This window comes from Erythrolamprus reginae, chromosome 1, assembly GCF_031021105.1.
Source record: "Erythrolamprus reginae isolate rEryReg1 chromosome 1, rEryReg1.hap1, whole genome shotgun sequence".
Classification (NCBI taxonomy): domain Eukaryota; kingdom Metazoa; phylum Chordata; class Lepidosauria; order Squamata; family Dipsadidae; genus Erythrolamprus; species Erythrolamprus reginae.
The window spans coordinates 102,845,747-102,866,361 of NC_091950.1; positions in this window are offsets into that span (position 1 = coordinate 102,845,747).

The window sequence follows — 20,615 nt, forward strand, 5'->3', positions numbered from 1 at the left end:
CTTCCTCTTCACTTCCTATCTTTTATATATCACTTAATGTCTATTCCCTTTCATATGTATTGTATATTGGACAAAGAATAAATAAATAAAAAAATAAAAAAATAAATAATAAAAAAAAAATAAGCAGCCCCACCACTATCACCCTCCCACCAAGACTGCTGCCATCAAAATTGAAAGGGCAAGGCACTAGAGTATAAATTAAGAGGAAACCCCATTCTCTACTAGAGTACTGATGATGTTACCTAGTTTGGGTTCTGAAATCAAGCTCAGAGAATAGTATAAAGAACCTTTCATTTCTATCCTGAGCTACAAACATTCTCCTTTATAAATACTGTCTTATTCATTATTTATATTATGGAAGGCAGTTCGTTTAAGAAACTTTCATTCCAAGTTGAGAAATTTATGGCTTCCTGGTGTTCTTGAGTCATATTCCAATTTATTTTTCTGTCTTGTTCCATTATCCATTGCTTGGATAGAGGTTTCTTCTAATACATTGATCTACATTGTTACCATTATGCACTGCCTAAAGGCAGTTTACTTTACAATGATTGAAAGACTATTTTATTACTTAGTAGTATTTTCTAAAAAAATGTATTTTTCTCTCTTTCTCCTTCTCTAAGCAAAGTATAAATATTGATTCTGTTTCACTACATCTTTTATATGTATTACTATTGTTATTGTATCAATTCCCATTTGTTAAAACATATGCTTATCTCCAGAATTAGAATGATGATGATCCATCAGGTTCATGTCAACTCTTAGCAATTACATAGATATTCTCCATAATGATCTGTCCCTTACTTGGTGCTTATTTTATTCCAACGTTACATTCTTCACTACTACAACAACACCTTTATACTGGCGTTATTTATCCTTTGGAGAAATGCAATATTCTATCTCTTTTAATATTCCCCCAAATATTTCATTTTCTAGAAGGGAACATCTTCCCACACCATGATTAAAAATTCAATTATACCAAAAAGGGTAGGCAGTTTAATGCCCTTTATATTGTATCTTCAGATATTTTTTGATACAGATATAGATATAGATATAGATGATATAGATATGTTATGGTTATATATGATATAGAGATTATATAGAGATAGAAATAGAGATAGAGAGATAGCTGTACATATTCAGATATCATGATTGACATAAGTAATTAACAAAGTATATTTATTTTCATGAGATCATTATTTAATTGTGCTTTCATACTCTACTAGAATTTTTTGCGATCAAAAATCTATAAAGTTGGATATTATAGTAAGATTTCTACAGAAATCTATAACTCTTTCTCTCCATTACATGCTATGGTTGGTATATTCAAAGAGGTTTGAGTGGGGATATTTACAATGTTCTTTTGGTTCATGTTTGAAAATAAATGGCATGATTCATACATCCCAAAATAACGTGCAGATCAGAATAGAGTTACTCTTTCAATTTCACACATCTCTGAATGTCATGTTGCAGTTTTCAGCTAACAAAATGTTTTTAAAAGCAGATAACCCAAATGCATAAAAATATACTATATATATGTGTGTGTGTGTGTGTGTGTGTGTGTGTGTGTGTGTGTGTGTATGTACATTGTTCTGAGTTAGGGTTTTGCCCCGTGTAATATTTTGAGTGTCTATACGACGTTTTGGTGAAATCACATTCACCATCATCAGGCTGAAGTTATAAGCTTCGTGCTGCTGTAAATATAGTTTATATATATATGTTTTCATAGATTTTCACAGGTACAGGTATGACGGTCTTGGCATATTTGGGTTTCTTCCCGTGTAGGATTTGGAAATTTCTGTTCGCCCTAGAACAAGGACAGAAGCACCAGCCTGAAGATGACGTGTGGGACCTCGTCGAAACGTCGCCAGAAATTTCCAAATCCTACATGGGAAGAAACCCGAATATGCCAAGACCGTCTACTGACTAAATTAATACAGGAACAAGGTGGAATAGACCTTTAATTAATTAATACAGGAACAAGGTGGAATAGACCTCATCTCAAAAAAAGAGATTAGAAACTAGCTTTAAAAGACAGAACACTGAGCCATATGTTTTAGTCTTAATAAAGTTTCATAGAATAAATGAAGCAGTAGTAGTAGTAGCAGTCGTACCATTAGCAGCAACAGTAAAGAAATATCTTAGACTGTGTTGCCAAACCAGAGACCAAATCTAATGTAGTTTTCTTTGACTACATATCAGCAAGCAACATATTTTGAACTAGTGATATGAAAAATACTGAATTGAAAGAAAACAGGTGAGGTTGAGGGATGCAAAATGAAAGACAGACAATGGATAATATAGTTGGATGGGATCAATGAAATAAGAATACAGTGGTACCTCAAGATACGAACCTAATTGGTTCCAGGGGGAGGTTCATAACACGAAAGGTTCGTAAGACGAAACATTGTTTCCCATAGGAAACAATGTAAAGTCAATTAATCCGTGCAACAACAAAAAAAAAACGCAAAAAAACGCTGCCGCCCGGCTGTCACCTTTTAAAATAGCCCGGGGGCTGTTTTAAAAGGTGACAGCCGGGCGGGGGGGCTTCCCAGCAGCCTCCTGAACCCCGAACCTGGAAGTTCGGCAAAAGTTCGGGGTTCGGGAGGCTCCGGGCCGCATTCGCCTTCCTCCGCCACCACCAGCATCCAGCTCTTCCTCCGCTTCTCGCTTCTCTACAAAATGACAGCCGGGCGGAGGCTGGCGGTGGCGGAGGAAGGCAAATGCGGCTTGGAAGCTGGGAGGGGGGCAGAATAAGGGAGGAGAGAGGCAGCTTCCACGCTTTCCTTTCGGAGGAAGAGCTAAGTGGCCAAAGACGTTCTGCCCCCTCCCAGCTTCTAAGCCGCATGTGCCTTTCTCCGCCGCCGCCAGGCTCCGCCCGGCTGTCATTTTGTAGAGAAGCGAGAAGCGGAGGAAGAGCTGGATGCTGGCGGCGGAAGGTGAATGCGGCTTGGAAGCTGGGAGGGGGGCGGAACCTCTTTGGCCACTTAGCTCTTCCTCCGAAAGGAAAGCCTGGAGGCTGCCTCTCTCCTCCCATATTCCACCCCCTCCCAGCTTCCAAGCCGCATTCGCCTTCCACCGCCGCCGCCAGCAGCCAGCTCTTCCTCCGCTTCTCGCTTCTCTACAAAATGACAGCCGGGCGGAGGCTGGCGGCGGTGGAGGAAGGCAAATGCGGCTTGGAAGCTGGGAGGGGGGCGGAATATGGGAGGACAGAGGCAGCCTCTACGCTTTCCTTTCGGAGGAAGAGCTAAGTGGCCAAAGACGTTCCGCCCCCTCCCAGCTTCTAAGCCACATGTGCCTTCCTCCGCCGCCGCCAGGCTCCACCCAGCTGTCATTTTGTAGAGAAGCGAGAAGCGGAGGAAGAGCTGGATGCTGGCGGTGGCGGAGGAAGGCGAATGCGGCTTGGAAGCTGGGAGGGGGGCAGAACATCTTTGGCCACTTAGCTCTTCCTCCGAAAGGAAAGCCTGGAGGCTGCCTCTCTCCTCCCATATTCCGCCCCCCCTCCCAGCTTCCAAGCCGCATTCGCCTTCCGCCGCCGCCGTCAGCATCCAGCTCTTCCTCCGCTTCTCGCTTCTCTACAAAATGACAGCTGGGCAGAGGCTGGCGGCGGTGGGGGTGCGTGGAAGAGTTCCTCCTGTATTCCGCCCCCCTCCAAGCCGCATTCGCCTTCCTCCGCTGCCGCCAGCATCCAGCTCTTCCTCTGCTTCTTGCTTCTCTACAAAATGACAGCTGGGCGGAGGCTGGTGGCGGCGGAGGAAGGCAAATGCGGCTTGGAAGCTGGGAGGGGGGCGGAACGTCTTTGGCCAATTAGCTCTTCCTCCGAAAGGAAAGCGTGGAGGCTGCCTCTCTCCTCCCATATTCCGCCCCTCCCAGCTTCTAAGCCGCATTCGCCTTCCTCCACCGCCGCCAGGCTCCGCCCGTCTGTCATTTTGTAGAGAAGCGAGAAGTGGAGGAAGAGCTGGATGCTGGTGGCGGTGGAGGAAGGCGAATGCGGCTTGGAAGCTGGGAGGGGGGCGGAATATGGGGGGAGAGAGGCAGCCTCCACGCTTTCCTTTCAGAGGAAGAGCTAAGTGGCCAAAGAGGTTCCGCCCCCCTCCCAGCTTCCAAGCCGCATTCGCCTTCCGCCTTCCGCCGCCAGCATCCAGCTCTTCCTCCTCTTCTCGCTTCTCTACAAAATGACAGCCGGGCGGCGGCGCGGAGGCTGGTGGTGGCGGGGGTGCGTGGAAGAGGTCCGTGGGAGAACTGGGGGGAGCCACAGCCACCGCCCCATGGAAGGGACCTGGCTGGGAAGCTCCCAAAGGTGATCTTTGCGGGGGGCCCCAGGAAAGCAAGCAGCAGGTGCCGCCTCCAGCCTCCGTGCCTCTGTCCAGCTGTCATCTTGTAAAGAAGCAAGAAGAGGAGGAGCTGGATGCCGCTGGTGGTGGAGGAATGCGAATGTGGCTGGGGGAAAGGCAGGCGGTCCAGCGCTTCACCTGCCTCCCAGCCAAAAGGCAAAGCCGCGCAGCTCCACAGCCGCCGAAGAACTGCCTCCTGCCTGCCCCCGCTCTTCTGCCGACCACAGGCAATGGGTGGGACAGAGGGGTGGGGTTAAGCCTCCTTCGGCAGCTGTGGAGCTGCATGGCTTTGCCTTTTGTCTGGGAGGGCAGGCGAAGCGCTGGAACTCCTGCCCTTCCCCCAGCCAAAACCCCAAATGTCTCCGCCGCAGGAGGCACCCTCGCCCCTCGCCCGTGGCCGGCAGAAGGCTGTTTTAAAGGAGCCTCCGAATGCCGAACCCGGAAGTTCGGGTTTGGCGTTCGTAACTCGAGAAACGTTCGTAAGAAGAGGCAAATTTTTTCTGAACCCCGGGTTCGTATCACGAGTTGTTCGTAAGACGAGGGGTTCGTATCTTGAGGTACCACTGTACTGTCCTAGGAAATGCTCTGAATTATTGATAGATGAAAAGCACTTGGTCTGATTCATACCTTACTAATTACCTTTAAAAGTTACAGAAATCAGGGTCTGGAAGCACCTTTTCAAACTAATAAATCTTATTTAAAAAGTACAGGCTTTCATGAGCTTCAGCTTACCTCATCAGATATACAATATTGCAACATTAAAATTCATCAAATCATTGTGACTTATTTAGTACTATTTTAGATATATGAGATGAGTAAATCAAAATCTCCTGTGCTGAACTAATATTAAATTCTCTTATTAAATCTGAATAGGAGAAACTCCATCTCTTTATCCATCTCTACTAGTTAACATAGATTCTGTTAATCTTTAAAAGTATTTTGTTTTATATAGAATCAATATTATGATATTTTACATTCTTAACAAATTGGGACATGAGAAACAGAAACATACCAAAATAGTAGGTATTAGGAAAACCCTAGTTGAAAACATCCATCTGAAGAAATTCCTGTATTATAAAACTTATTATTATTCTACATATACAGTGCTGCCTTCTGAAGAAGCCAGATCACTATATCCATGTATGGGGGAACCTTGGCCATGCAATTCATGTTCCAAACAGAAACACATAATTTAAATAGAAGACCCAATGCAATAACAATATGTATGTTAAATATGTAAAAGAAGTTTAAATCACATACTTATTTCAATCGTACATATGAGTAAATTAACTATTATTCATCATCAGGAACCGTGGTGGTGCACTTATTAAGTAATTGGAATGTAGTATTGCAGGCTAACTCTGCCCACAGATTCAAGACAGATTCAAGGTTGACTCCTGACCAGCTCAAGGTTGACTCAGCCTTCTATTCTTCCAAGGTTGACAAAATGAGGGCCCAGATTATTGAGGGCAATATGCTGTTATTGTAAACCTCCTGGAAAACGTTGTAAATCACTGTGGATGGGTATATAAGTCTAAGTGCTATTGCTACTGTTATCATGGAAATAATAAAATCATCTGTTAACTGTTAACTGTTTGAAAATGCTACACATAAATGTTCTACTCATTCCGAATTCCTGCTGTTTCTGGTCCCAATGAAGCAAATTCATTTCCATGAAAGCAAGAATGGATTGCTATTATGTGATATGCCAGGAAAAGGATATCAGTAGTTCTGTAATTTGTGATAAAGAGACAAAAGCATAAAACACTAGACTTTTTCTCAGTATAAGTTTATCCCTTTATGGATCCAATGTCCACTGATTAAACCAGCCCATTACTAGCTCAGTAATAAAGAGAAATACATTATATCTAGAAATTGGACAAATAGTATTTGAAGCATAGAAAGATTGGTAGAAATATAAGGAATTAAAATTTCATTTTCACAATTTAATTTCAGTTAGAGAATAATGACAATGCTTTGGAAGGCATTTTTACATCCCATATTTGGATAACTTAATTTCTTTCAAGCAGTTCACTTGAAAAAAAACCATTTTCTCCTCTTTTCCAGTACTTTGTTTTTATTTTTTCTTTCAGATAATTTTCCTTTTCCAGCCTAAACCTATTTAAGAGGAAAAAGGAATATTTTATTTTATTTATTTATTTGCATCCAATTTTTATTACTTTTACAAATAACTCAAGGCAGGGAACATATCCATCATACTGTATCTTCCTTGTTTTATTTTCTCCATAACAATAAATCATATGAGGTGAATTGGGCAGAGAAAGAGCGACTGATCCAAGCTCTCACAGCTGGGTGAGGAAAGAATAGGGGGGAATAAATCAAATTATCTGAAAGCAAACTCCATTTCCTAATTAAATAAATACCAACAAAAGTGTTGTGAACTCATTTCTGATAATTGATTTTTTTGCATTTTGCTCATGCAAAGCGAGGAACATCTAAGAATAATTTAGGAGCTAACCTTCTATATCTGTGATACCAAACAAGCACTCACAAATATTTCACGGCAGTGAATTTTTTTCCTGATGAGGTGACAATTTTATCCTAAGAAATAAATAAGCAAAACATGAAACAGAATTAAGAGCAGGAATAATATCTAAACTCTCAGCTGATTCTGATCTTCCAGTTTGATTTCTTAGGTTATAAATAATCAAAAATCTTCAGATTATCCCTTTTGTTAAGCATGAGTATTCATGAATATTTAAAAATTTACTGGCATCCAGTAACTTCCAAAAGAAAAAATAATATTGTTTTTGCTACCTTTGGGCAAAAAGAGATTTTTTTAAAAAAATTCTCTCTATCCAAGACTGAATCTCTTTTTTTTTTTCATTTTCATCCTTGGCACAATGAACCAAAGGTTTAAAAAAGATAATACATTAATAGTCTCACCACACCATATGAGTCACAAAGTATCTATTGAACCTAACTATACTTCATGATTTCTTAATTTTTTTATTTGTTGATTAATTGAGACAACCTGGCATTTTATTTTACAACTTCATGTTGATTGGCAAGTAAACTTTATTGTGTGTGGGTACATACTTTTTTTAGATTGTTGTGACATATTTATTGAAACACTTGGCAACCATTAATCTATTAGAACTATAGAATTTTAGTTTTGCTGTATTGTATCATTTATTTTTGTATGTTCAAATTCATGAAGTTTGTATGATGGTTTCTGATGTATTCTGTTTGTATATATTTAGGGTTTTTTTTAGACATTTACTGAAATAAACATTACCCATTTTCTTGAAAACTGTTCCAGTTGTGATACAATTAAAAGTGATACAATGGAAAATTAGCTAGTCTAAAAATTAATAAAGAAAAAACAAAAATGATAGTTACAAATATGACAAAATTGCAGGAACTAGAATTAATAGAAAAATTGAGAATACAAACGGCAAAGAAAATGAAATATTTGAGGATACAATTAACCTCAAGGTGTGCCACACTTAAAAAAGACAATTATGAAAAATTAATTGAACAAATTAAAGCAGACTTAAATGGATGGTCAAATGTGCAATTCTCCTTTATGGGAAGAATGGCATTAATTAAGATGAATATTCTTCCTTAATTATTATTTGTATTAAAATGTATACTGATAAAATTGGAGAAAAGCTTCTTCCAAAATTTGAACAAAATCACATTCATATGGCAAAAAAAGAAGAAGCAAGAATTAAAATGAAATGATTACAGGATTCAAAGGAGAGGGTGAATTTGGCCACCCAAACTGGGAAAAGTACTATCAGGCAACTATGTTAATTTGGATTAGAGATTGGATTCAGCTAAAAATGAAAGAATACTGAAATTGGAAGATCACGATTTACAAATTGGATTGCATGCCTTTTTATGGGAAGAATAGTCTAAAGTCCACCAGTACTTCCAAAGGCACTGCATTGAGAATGCTTTAATTGAAGTTTGGAAGAAAATAAAAACGCAAAATTATACACAGACCCCAAATTGTTATCTACATTGGAGATACATATGCACCCAAAGTTCATGCTACAAGTAAAGAATTAAATGAAGAAGATATAAAGTTAGAGTAGTGAGCATATTTACAAATACAAATAAGATATTTGAAGGATAAAAGGGAACCGGGAAAAAAGATGGAAAAAATAGAACTTGACAGAATAATTCTAGGATCAGAAGAAAAATGATTAGAAAAACATATAAATATTTATTAGAACAGGCATTATGGGAGGAACAATTCAAAGAGACAGTGAAAAAATGGTGTAGAGAATTCGGGTTCAATAATAATTTGGCTAATTAGCAAGATTTATATCATGGGAACAGAAAATTAACACTGGCTACCTCATATAAAGAAAACATTTATAAAATATTTTTTAGGTGTCACCTCTCTCCTAACAGAGAAGAAAATTACCAGAAAGGAGAAGGAGGTTACTAGGACAAGGCTGTCTTCGACTTATGACCACAATTGAGCTCAAAATTTGCTTGCTGAGCAAGAATGTTGTTAAGTGAGTTTCACCACATTTACTCAATCCATGACATTTCCTGGCTCTAACAATCATGTGCAAACTAGGGAAATACATCTGAAGGCATGTGTAATGTTCTAATGTACAAAAGTTATCGTTAAATGTGTGGCAGAAAGTGGACTCTGGGAGTGTTTTTCCAAATGTAGTAAGTGAGATTGAATGCGTATAGTTTTAGAAGATGTGTATGTGTGTCTGTACATTTGTGCAATCATATATAGTATATATAGTAGGTAATGTATCTTTTTGTGTGACTGTGTGTAATATGTATGTACACATATGGCATATACACATAGGATTAAATAGTATATTTTGGATGTTCAGTAGTAGTAAATAAATAAATAGGGAAATTGTATGTCATGGAGGCCTTTGAGGTGAGGAAAGGCCAGGCACCACAATCCTAGCCCTAATCCTTTATGTGGGTGATGTCCTGCCTGTCAAAGACTGCTTCAGCTTCAACCACAACAACACAGGAGCCCACAACAGATACAAGCTTAATATTAATCTCTCCAAACTTGAATGTTAAAAATACGGCTTTAGTAATCGAGTTGTCGAAGCGTGGAATTCACTACCGGATTCTGTAGTATCATCCCCTAACCCCCAACACTTTACCCTTAAACTATCCATGGTTGACCTCACCAAGTTCCTAAGAGGTCAGTAAGGGGCGTACATAAGTGCACTAGAGTGCCTACCATCCCCTGTGGTATTGTCTCTCCTATATCTCATATATCTTCTCTTCTATACCTATATCTTTTTCTGCTATTTTCTCATAGCTGTATTTCACTCCTTTATTTTCTCCTCTATTCCCCCTTTAATACGTTCTACCTGATTATATCCTCTATAACCCTCATTGTGTATTATTGTGTATTGGACAAAACAAATAAATAAAAATAAATAAAATGTCAAGTTGGTCATGGCCACCTAGTCACGTGATCACCCAATCACATGTCCACCAAGTCACTCCCACCCAATCACTAGACTGCAAAGCTACTTGCACCCAGTCACATGACAGCCAAACTACTTGCACTCAGTCATATGACTGCCAAGCCACTCCCGCCCAGTCATATCTGACTGTCAAGCCACTCCCACAAAATTAAGCCACCACCACAAAATTAAGCCAAGCCCACAGATTGGTAGTATTTTTTTTTATCCTGGTGCCATTGTAACTAAATCCATCCCCTTTGCTGTTGGTTATCCTATTCTTCTCTTCCTTTCTCCCTTTCCCACAATGGAGTAGTACATTATACTGTATAGAAAAATCATTACAAAGGGATTAATAATTATAGTCTTTAGCTCCAGTCAATGTAGTAAAAACAAAGAGTGTCTCAGTTTAATGTTCAACAAACCTAATTGGCTTGCAACAGAAAGAAAATGCCGATATATACAAACCTTACATGCAGATAATGGATAATAAATATTACCTTGAACAACTGTAATATTCTTTATAGAGACAACTTGATCCATAGGGTACCTATTTGGGAAAGAGTTTCTGCGAAGGTAATTCTATCTTAATAAAGTAATAGATTATAGTGAAAATGTGGGACTTATGATGACTATTCTTATAAATACTTCTGTCAATTGATCTGTTAAGAGCAGTAGAAGTTTTACATCAACTTGTGCAATAGTTTCAGAAGTAATTCTCATCTGTCTCCACAGGATAGGCCAATCAATCAGTCCATCAATCAATTGGAGAGAGTTGCTATGCTTGCAGAAAATTCAAATTGTCTTTTCCACAATATTGTCAAAGCACGCACAACTCTAACGTATATATATATGTACATAAATTTCTTTAAAATCCCATGTTGAATTTAAAAATTAGTTAATATTTTTTTCCTTGGGAAACCTGAAAAATAATGTTCTTCATTTAAATATGACATAATTCTCAGGGTAAAAAAATATAAATTAACTTTAAATTATAAGTGTTGTGTTAAAGTATTTTGGTTCTGAATGTCTCAAGGCAAATTTATTTTTGTTAGAAAATAAATGTGTTTGAAATGGTTTTTTAGTACAAATCTACATTGAAAGGAAAGACAGGAATTTAAGAGTAAACTACTGTGACATCTTTATTGTCAGAAATCTATACATTTAAAAAGTTGTTGCAATTTGTTTCTATTTTAATTTTTTGCTCGGTGATTCCTCCTCTCACTACAGAAGTTTGGCTAAGATTAGTTTATGATTTAATAATGTTGTTTGATTTTCCAGGTGGATCACAAATGAAGCATGAAAGCCTATTTTAAAATTTAGAATCATTTTTCTTCATTTCTTTCCTGGTATAACATTAGATAGCTTTATAGTTGCCCTTCTGCAACCAGATTAATGAAAACTAACAGGTCTTTGATTATTATGATGAGGTAGTTAATCAGAATTCCATATGTTTTGTTATATAAATATTTAAAGTTTATTAAAATTAATCAGCATGGCTATAACAGATGATAGAAGCCACATTGCATTTTAAAGTACTAAATTCAGTTCATAAATATTGGATACTGAGCAGATGCTAGGAAAATAAATCCAAATAAGTACAATTATTGATTTTTAGATCTTGGAATAGATTCAGCTGATTCTGTAAAGGAATAAAACCAATCATACAGCTGTTTCAATATTTTTTCTTACCTGCAGATATTTTGTACAGAAAAGATCACAACAGCAGGGTCACAATGATTTGCTTGGATAGTTGCACTACAAACTAGAAATAAATATGACTTTTGGCTTTGATCTGGCAAAGATGTTATCAGCACAAAAAGAGACATTTTAATGCAGGTGATGATAGTAGTGAAATATATGAATAAACCTTATGTTATACTAAACTGATGGCCAGTGTTGAACATTTTAGCTGAAATTGCTCTTCTGGGTTTCAGAGAGGAGTAATTTCCAACCCTGTTTAGGAGTGTTAAGCTTAAAGTGAGATTTTTGGAATTCAAAGCATACCTTTTAGTCTCTGAACTCTGAGCCCTCTATTTAAGAATTTGTTTTTTCCTCATCTATGGCCTAATGATAGAGTGATTGCTTCTTAACAGTAGAGAAGGCCAGGCTCTCTGAAACTCTAGCTTATAATTGGGTTACCATAATATGCATGATGTTTGTCCATCATGTTTGAAGAGGACCTTGACATCTAATGGGTTGTGGGCTGTATGCGATGTGTCCGCAGGTGGCTGGTAAGTCCTATATGGGCATGAAATGTTCTGCCAAATGTTCTCCAGATGTTCTGCCACTAGTAATGGGCAGCAAAAATTTTTACTGCCACACTGTGGGTGTGGCTAATTTTGTGGGTGTGGCTTAATGATCACGTGACTGGGTAGGAGTGGCTTGTCAGCCATTTGACCATGTGGGGGTGGCTTGAACGATCATCAATGTTCAAGTGAACTATTAAATCCTCAACGTACAACATTACCAGTGTTGCTCGCTGGGGTGACAATTTGCTTCGCGTTTCCTGCACTCTCCTTCCTGGGTCACCCCCCTCACTTCAGGCTGGGTAGCTAGGCGAACAGGTGCTGCCAGAAGCATAAATGCTGCTAGCGCCGCTTCTACCCACACCGGGATTAAAGGGCAATGGCAGGAAACTGGTTGGGCCTTCGTGCCACTCTCAAATTTCCTGGGAAATTTTTCCGGCCTTGGGTTCTTAAGTAGAAAATGGTTCCTAAGAAGAGGCAAAAAAATCGTGAACACCTGGTTCTTATCTAGAAAAGTTCTTAAGTAGAGGAGTTCTTTTCCCCCCCCCCAAATATTTTTATTAATTTTCTTTAAAATGACAAACAAACTTACAAACATTTAACATATATTGTAGGGATGTATCATCCCTGCTCTTCTCAAAAGTATAATTGCAGATACAGAAAAAGGAATACACAGTTGAATATCTAATTCAATGCTACTAATACAAAAAATATCTAGTAAAAAAATTTACTGTCATATAAACATTTCTAATTAATTTCAAGTCAAAAAAATCTTTAGAAAAAACAAATTTCTATTCTATCTATGTAAACTAAATCTAATATAAATCTTAATAAGAAAAGATCATCTAAAATATCTATACTTATTGCTACTCTTCTTTCTTTATTTTTTATTCTTATCTATCCATTCATAGACATTGTTCCATGTTGCGTAAAATTTGGTTTCTTCCTGTTCATTCAAGCGTCTTGTCATCATGTCCATTTCCGCGCAGTCTAATATTTTTGCAATAACTCCCTCTTCTTTGGGGATATCTTCCCCTTTCCAATTTTGCGCGTATATAATCCTTGCCGCTGTAAAAATATGTATAATCAAGTACAAAATTTCTTTTTTATAATTTTGGTTAGTAATTCCTAGCAAACAAAACTCCGGGGTGAAATCTATTTTCTGCTTTGTAATTTCTTTTGTCATTTTTTCTATCATTTTCCAATACATTTTAGCTTTATTACATGTCCACCATTGATGGTAATAGGATCCTATTTCTTTCTTACATTTCCAGCACGGAGGTGATGTCTTTGGGAACATTTTTGCTAATCTACTTGGTGGGAGATGCCATCTATAAAACATTTTAATTTGGTTCTCTTTCAAAGAAACTGATTTAGTCATTCTCCAGTTGCACATCCAAACTTTCTCCCATGTATCTAAATCAATTTCTTTACCTATGTTTCTACACCAATGTATCATACTATCTTTTAATGTTAATTCAATATTCTTGTGGGTAATCAAATATTTATATATTTTTCCAATTACTCTGTTGTGGTTTTTAGTGATTAACTCACTTAACAGGTTTTTACTTTTGTTAAATATGTAAAGTGTACTATCTTTCTGATATCTGGATCTAATCTGTGCGTAATGCCACCAATCAATTTGTATCCCTTCATCTTGTAGTTTAATTCTAGATTTTAATTTCATTTGATTGTCTAACAAGTCTTTATATCTTATATTTCTTGAGTCATTAATGGAATTTGGATGTATTATTGCGTCCAAAGGGGTAACCCAATCTGGAATTGTTAAAAAGTGGTTTTTCTTTATGTCTTTCCAGACATCAAATAAATATTTTCTCAGCGTGTGTCTTTTAAAGTAAGAATGGTTTTTGTCTTTATCGTACCACACAAAAGCATGCCAGCCAAGCATGAGGTCATGTCCTTCTAATATTGATGTTCTCATGTCCTCTAAAGTTATCCAATTTTTAATCCATGTTAAAGCGGCTGCCTGATAATATAGTTTCCAATTTGGGAGCGCAAAACCCCCCCTCTCTTTTATGTCTTCTAACATATTTATCTTAATTCTTGCCTTTTTCCCTTGCCATAAAATTTTTTTAACCACATTTGTTAAGTTTTAAAAAAAGTTAGCCCCTGGATTGATTGGGATCACTTGAAATAAAAATAATACCTTAGGTAAGATATTCATCTTGATCGTAGCAATTCTTCCCAAAAATGATATTTTTAGATTGTTCCATATTTCTAGATCCTTTTTAATTTCATTAATTAATTTTATATAATTATCATTTTTTAATGTTATTGTTTTGGCTGTTAGCCATATTCCCAAGTATTTTACTTTTTTAACTATTTGCATTCCAGTAATACATTCTAAATTGCTTTCTTGTATTTTACTCATGTTTTTAGTTATAATTTTTGTTTTATTTTTATTTATTTTCAAACCTGCCACCTTGCCATATTGTTCTATTGTTTGGATTAATCTTGGTGCTGTAACTAACGGATCTTCCATTATAAAAGTCAAATCATCTGCAAAGGCCTGGACTTTGTATATCTCTTTTCTAACTGTTAAACCTTTTATCTTTGGATCTGATCTTATTTTTATTAAGAGTGCTTCTAAAGTCATAATAAAAAGAAGAGGTGATATGGGACATCCTTGCCGCACTCCTTTATTTATTTTAAACGCTTCTAATTGTTCATTATTTAATATAATTTTTGTCGTTTGTTCTGAATAAATAGCGTCTATTAAATTAACAAATTTGGGGCCGAATCTCATTTTATTTAATTGCATCTTTATAAATGTCCAATTCACGTTATCAAAGGCTTTTTGCGCGTCTAAGAACATTAAAGATAATATTTTGTCTGAATGTTGCTCATAATACTCTAATACATTAATAATTGTTCTAAGATTATTTTTAATTTGTCTACCTGGAAGGAAACCATTTTGGTCTGGGTGAATTTTGCTATTTATCACATTTTTCAATCTATCTGCATATATTGCTATAAAAATTTTATAGTCTACATTTAATAAAGATATTGGTCTATAGTTTTTAATTTTTTCTTTTGGTGTATCTGGTTTGTGAATTAAAGTTATCAAAGATTCCGACCATGATTTAGGAATTTTACCATCTACTCTACATTCATTAAAAATTTGGAGCATATTATTTCTTAATACTTCATTTTCTATTTTATACCACTCTGCCGGGATAGCGTCCGGTCCCGTGGCTTTGTTGTTTTTCTGCTTTTTAATAACTATAAGGAGTTCTTCCATCGTTATTGGACTCTCCATCTTTTCTTGTTGCTCTTCTGTTATTTGTGGTAACTCTGCACTCTCAAGGTATTTAAATACGGCTTCTTCTTCAATATTATCATCTTTATACAATTCTTTAAAAAAGTTTTGAACTATATTTGCTTTTCCCTCTGGGTCATATTTTATTATTCCATCTTTATCTTCTAATTTTCTAATTAATTTAGATTGTCTCTGTTTTCTCAGTTTATATGCTAGCCATCTACCTGATTTATTGGCATGCTCAAAATATTGTTGCTTAGCTTTCTTTATTTTTTCCAATAGTTGATTTTGTTCTTGTAATCTAATTTTGTGTTTAATTAAATTTATTTTTTCCCCAAATCTTTATTTTTCACATTTTGTTGTGATAGAAACTCTAGTTGTTTTAATTCATTTATTAATTGTTCATATTTTCTTTTTCTTTCTTTATTATATTTTGCAGTATAGGATATTGTTAATCCTCTTATGTATGCTTTAGTTGCATCCCACAAGTTCTGAGGGGTGGTATCTGTATTTTTATTAATTTCGAAAAATATTTTTAATTCCTTTTCAATCCATTCTTTATATTCTTTCTCTTTCAAAATATTTCTATTCATTTGCCAGTTACGATGTTTTTTAATATTTCTCATATAGACTATAACTGGATTATGATCTGCCCAAGTATTAACATCTATTTCTACATCTTGTATGTACTCTGCTGTTGTTTTGGGAGCCCACACCATATCTATTCTAGTCCAAATTTTGTGGGGGTTTGAGTAAAAAGTATATTGCCTGCTATGAGGATGCCTTTCCCTCCATATATCATTCAATAGCAATTCTGCTTTCATTTTTTGAAAAGTTGAGGGCAGTAAATTCTTTTTTTTCTTTTTACAACTTTTCTTCACCCCCGAATGGTCTAATTGTCTATTTGTTATGGCGTTAAAATCTCCAATAATTAACATATTTTCCAAATTTAATTCTAAGATTTTTTGATGTAATTTTTCATAAAATGCAATTTGGTCATCATTTGGGGCATATATAGAAACAATAGCAAGCGATTTGGGTTCAATATCAATCTGGACAATCAAAATTCTACCTTCATCATCACTATATATTTGTTTGGAATTTATAGAACTCTCAACATACATTGCCACTCCAGTAGAGGAGTTCTTAAGTAGAGGTACCACTGTATGTACAGTATGTATGTATATATTTCAGCAAAAACATATATATATTCCCTCATGAATTTTAACATAGAGAGAATACATCTGCTCTCTATGATGCAGATTCCCCAAGAATCAACATAAGAATGAATAGAATTCTCCCTTCCAACTGCCAAAATTGACTATATATCAGTGTGCAAATTTATTTGTCTGTCTGTCTGTCTGTCTGTCTGTCTGTCTGTCTGTCTGTCTGTCTGTCTGTCTGTCTATCTATCTATCTATCTATCTATCTATCTATCTATCTATCTATCTATCTATCTATCTATCTATTTATTTGTGTGTGTTTTTAATGCCACCCTTCTCCTTAGACTCAGGGCGGCTTACAACATGTTAGCAATAGCACTTTTTAACAGAGCCAGCATATTGCACCCACAATCCGGGCCTCATTTTACCCACCTCAGAAGGATGGAAGGCTGAGTCTACCTTGAACCAGTGATGACATTTGAACCGCTGACCTGCAGATCTAGCAGTCAGCTTTAGTGGCCTGCAGTACTGTTCTCTACCCATTGTGCCACCTCGGCTCATAATTAGCCGTCTTGTACCATTCTATTCCCCTTTTTTCATGCTGTATGCGAACAAATAGGACTCCAAGGTCCTTCTCACAGTTATTGTTTATGAGCCAGGTTTTGTCTAATATGTATTTGTACCTCTTTGGTTTTTCCTGTCTAGGTGTAAAACCTTGCTTTTCTCCACATTAAATTTCATGTTGTCAGATAGGACCCTTTGTTCAAAACTGTGAGCATATTTTTGAATCTTGAATTTGTCTTTGGGAGTATTGGGATTTTCTGCCAGCTTAGTGTCATCTGCAAATTTGATGAGTTCCCCTTCCATTCCCTCATCTAAATCATTTATGAAGATATTGAAGACTACTAGACCTAAGACAGAACCTTTTGTTATCCCACTGCTTACTTTCCTCCATGTAGATATAATACCATTAAATACTGACTACTCATTGAGTATGATTTATCAGCCTGTTACATTAATAACTAAAATTATAATTTAATAAAATAAAGTAAAAATAAAAATTGCATGTTGAACAAAGAAATTTGGCCAATAGTAAGCCAAGCCCTGGCAGATACCTGAAAATAATTTGCAGAGTGATATGGTTACTTTTAATTTTGTTACCAAAGACAACAAAATTAACAACAAACAGCAACTCTATTTCAATATTATATAGACAATAGTATGCACCCCCTTACTGACCTCTTAGGAATTGGGTGAGGTCAACAGTAGACAGTCTAAGGGGTTAGGAGAGGAAATGCATTAAATTCATATTGCAAGGTATATACAGTGATAAAGCAAAAAAGAGACAAAGTAGCACATAAGTCTCAAATGTCATATCAATTTAAAAGTCATCCTTAAAATACAAATGCCTCTTTCACAAGGCAGTGTGATACATTCGCTTTTATTCAGCTGTGATAAATCACTTTCTACACAGGAATGGAAAACAAAGCAGTAACCTTTCAACTCAGACATTTTGCTCAATTAAAAGCCAACATTAACAGAATCTTCTGTTGTCATAGTTGTTATTTAAACATATTAGAGAGGCAAAGCTATTTTAGAAGTTGTACTTTCTCTCTGCAATGTCCTGCACCACTCTATTAAAGCATTTTCAAGATTGTAAATTCATGCTCCAACTAGATTTTTTAAAGCCTACAGTCTCACTTTGTGTATGCACTCTCAATTGTATATCATAAGACTAGTTATAATTCGGTTCTGGTATGTACACTTCACATAACCGATAAATTGTATTTCGTTCTAAACAGGGTGGAATTCTTACTTATTCATTAGAGCACCATCTTTCATCTGTGGCGAGGGGGGTGTTTGCCCAGGTTCTCCTGGTGCACCAGTTGCGGCCCTATCTGGACCGGGAGTCACTGCTCACAGTCACTCATGCCCTCATCACCTCGAGGTGCGACTACTGTAACGCTCTCTACATGGGGCTACCTTTGAAAAGTGTTTGGAAACTTCAGATCGTGCAAAATGCAGCTGCGAGAGCAATCATGGGCTTCCCCAGGTATGCCCATGTCTCACCGACACTCCGCAGTCTGCATTGGTTGCCGATCAGTTTCCGGTCACAATTCAAAGTGTTGGTTATGACCCATAAAGCCCTTCATGGCATCGGACCAGAATATCTCAGAGACCACCTTCTGCCACACGAATCCCAGCGACCGGTTAGGTCCCACAGTGTTGGCCTTCTCTGGGTCCCATTGACTAAACAATGTTGTTTGGCAGGACCCAGGGAAAGAGCCTTCTCTGTGGTGGCCCTGACCCTCTGGAACCAGCTCTCCCCAGAGATTAGGATTGCTCCCACCCTCCTTGCCTTTTGCAAACTTCTTAAAAGTCACCTCTGCTGTCAGGCATGGGGGAATTGAGACATTTCCCCCAGGCTTATATAGTTTTATGTATGGTATGCTTGCCTTGAATGGTTTTTAAATTAATGTGTTTTTAGATATTTTTTAAATATTAGATTTGTTTATTGTATACTGTTTTATTATTGTTGTGAGCCAACCTGAGTCTGTGGAGAGGGGCGGCATACAAATGTAATAAATAAATAAATAAAATAAATACATTATATTCTTATACTTGCACATTTCTTTTTAGTGTACTGTAGTGCAAGGTGTGGTGTGGTATGGTATGGTATGGTATGGCATGGCATGGCATGGCATGAACTTGATGCATATAGGAAAATATGGGAATATGGAAACATGATCATTTAGAAAATGGAATTTTGTAACATATAGACAATAGCAAAAATACCAGATAAATTATCCTTCCATGTTATTGTAACAGTGTGACTCTTCCTTTTTTCCTAAACACAAAAAGGCCCCAATAAATGTATTATCTTTATCCTTAAATAAATCATCAAAACCAGAATATAACTGACCTAAATTTCAAGTCCTCCTTTAGGCATACAAGGATGTAGGTCTTGTCAGATTTAGAAAGATTTGCTAGCTCAGAGTTTGACATTGTTTATCTAAGAGTCAAGAAGAATGCTAAGTAAGCAGCTATACAGTTCACTGAGGGTGTAACCTCTAGTACTGCTACAATACAAAAGTAAATTTAAGGGTAATGTTTTCATGTACGTTAAAGATGTGAGTGTTATTTTAAATTCTTTTCCAGAATTGTGGGATTTACTATTTTAAAGGAACTTTGATCACATCAGGCACAGAGAATAGTCAAGAGAATTACATCAAGGGACAGGAAGAGTAGTTTACTCCAGATATCAAGCATCGCTTCAAGAAAGTGTAACTTATAAATTTTTGAAAAGGCTCTTTTTTCTGCCTGTTGAAAAATAATACAGTATGGTTGACATAAATTTCATAGCTTTGTATTTGAAGAGACAAATATTTATATGCAATTTGATGTATGGTTATTACAGATATATGTGTGTGATAAATTCAGATGAGCTGTATCTATTTAATATGTTAGACTGCAGGCTTTTCTGCTTCCGTTTATTTTTCTTTTGTTTATGAGATTACATAAATTTGTTTTGGTGGTATGTCTTAACGATTAATTAGATTATTTGTTGGATGTATTTTGTTCATTGTTTTGTACATTTTGTTTTTGTGTACAGTATTTTTAAAAATGCAATTAAAAACACAAGGAAAAGATTACTAGCTGCAAGCGACATGGAGTTGAAGAAACCAATCTAAATTATGTAATGATATTGGGAAAATTTATGATAACCATTCCTTTATATGCATAAAATATTGTATTTCTCTTATCATTCCTGCATGCAATAAACTTCTGCGCAACAAATAGACTTGAATTTCTTATTTTATGTAATCTCACTTGAATATAAAAGTATTTTTCTTTTTTTTTTTTCTTAATGCTAATGTTGCAATCATATCATATATTGCTAATATTGGCTGTGATTATTCTGGAAATAATGCAGAGATAGTAACTATGTGATTAATGTTTAGGATACAGTCTATAAAGGAATGATTTATATATATATATATTTAGAAAATATTTTGCATGGAAAAACCAAAGATGCATTCCTGGTATTTCATATTTAGATGGAAAAGCAATTTGCATGAGAATCCAGGATTAAATACAATTGCAACTAGACAGAAAAAGTAAAAATAATTAACTATAAAATAACTATTTTAGTTGCTTATGCA